This window comes from Triticum urartu, chromosome 1A (assembly GCF_056163025.1).
Source record: "Triticum urartu cultivar PI428250 chromosome 1A, HENAU_Tu73, whole genome shotgun sequence".
NCBI lineage: Eukaryota > Viridiplantae > Streptophyta > Magnoliopsida > Poales > Poaceae > Triticum > Triticum urartu.
The window spans coordinates 383,910,058-383,911,741 of NC_141873.1; positions in this window are offsets into that span (position 1 = coordinate 383,910,058).

Below are 1,684 nucleotides of genomic sequence, written 5' to 3' on the forward strand. Positions count from 1 at the left end.
CTAACAGCAACATGGATGGATATTAGCATTAAATAATTGATGCATGGATTGATTGATGGGACGTTGATGCTTTGCCTGGCCCAAGCATGAACCAAACGCTTCAGCACCACACAAGCCTGGCCAGGCAGAAATATTTTACATCTCACGTCCACACCAGGCAGTACTAGCCATCAAGGCATGAGGGTCAGGTCACGAACCAAACTTACCAATAAAGTTTGAGAGAGATTGAGGACCCCGATAAGGCTAAGTGGTGCGTCAGATAGCCGAGAGGGGGAAAGAGATATTCCATCTGCTCGATAATGCAGTGCATGTAAATTTTTTAGAAGTCAAACTTTGGAAACTTTGATTAGGTTTACGCAAATGTTATTTATATATACAATACCAAAGATACATCATACAAAACTACATCTCATGGTGAATCTAATGACATATGTTTGTCGTACTAGATGTAATTCTTTTTCTCCACGTACATGGTCAAACTTTGTGATGTTTGACTTTTCAATAAATCTATATGCTATGGACCGAGGAGAGTGCCTCAGTCAAGACAGATCAAGTGCGTGTGAAGGAGAATAAGTAAGTGTGCAAAAAGAGTATGTGTGTGAAAGAGAAAGTGACAACAAATGATAAATTAGAGAGAGAGAGAGAGTGTGTGTTTTTTTGTTTCTTATGCGAACATATCACACATGCATCTCCGAGATGGAAAAGCGAGGCGAGGAGATACACGAAGATAGCTAGTGTGTGATTGTTTGCAACGGAGAGAGACACCCCTGTAGCACATGTCCAATAGAGGTGTGGCCAACAAGGAACAAAGGCCGAGAGGGACACATGGATGGCATGGACGCATGAGGAGGGAGAGAGGGTGTGTTTGTGATAGAGAGATCCCGTCGAGATCGTGAGGGGACTATATGGGTGGGAGATCGAGGGAGTGCGTGCGCGATAGAAAGATGCCCTGAGAGAAACCGAGATAGACCATGCACATGTTTGTGATGGAGACTAAGATTAGCTAGTCATATACATATAGGGGGGACTGCGTGTGGCTACAATTGAGTGAGAGACCATCATACTTGGCTAGCTGGGCATGAGATTATGTTTGTGCGCGTGTGAGATGGAGAGAGAACGAGGGGGAGAGATAGAGTTTTAGATGGGCCTATCGAGTGTGAGTGAGATATGCATGTGTATGTGTGACCCAGGTGGATGGAGAGTTTGAGAGAGGGGGGAAGAGCTCCGAGACGAAATTGTGGTGCATGAGAGAGTTACAGGCAAAGAGCCAAGGAATCTGTGTGCGTACGATGAGTGCACCCAAGATATCTAGCTTGGACTAGCTAGAGTATCATACATAGTGTGCGAGAGAGACCTATAGATGGTGTATATATGCATGCGAACTAGAAAGACCCCCCACACACACACAAAGAGAGAGAGAGAGAGAGATGGAGAGAAAGGGAGAGGGACGAACAAGGTTTTTGTGTCGGATGCGTGCGACAGAATTGAAGATTGTCGGAGAGAGAGAGAGAGAGAGAGAACAGGAGTCCGGGAGAGGGGGAGGTCGCTTTTTATGCATCAAAGACTGATATAAACCATGTTTCGATATAAACTTGCATTCAAATATTTAAATTGGAGAACATGTTGTCTGCAATCCACACATGAACAGATATATGCGTATATCAAACAAGTTCATTAATTTGAC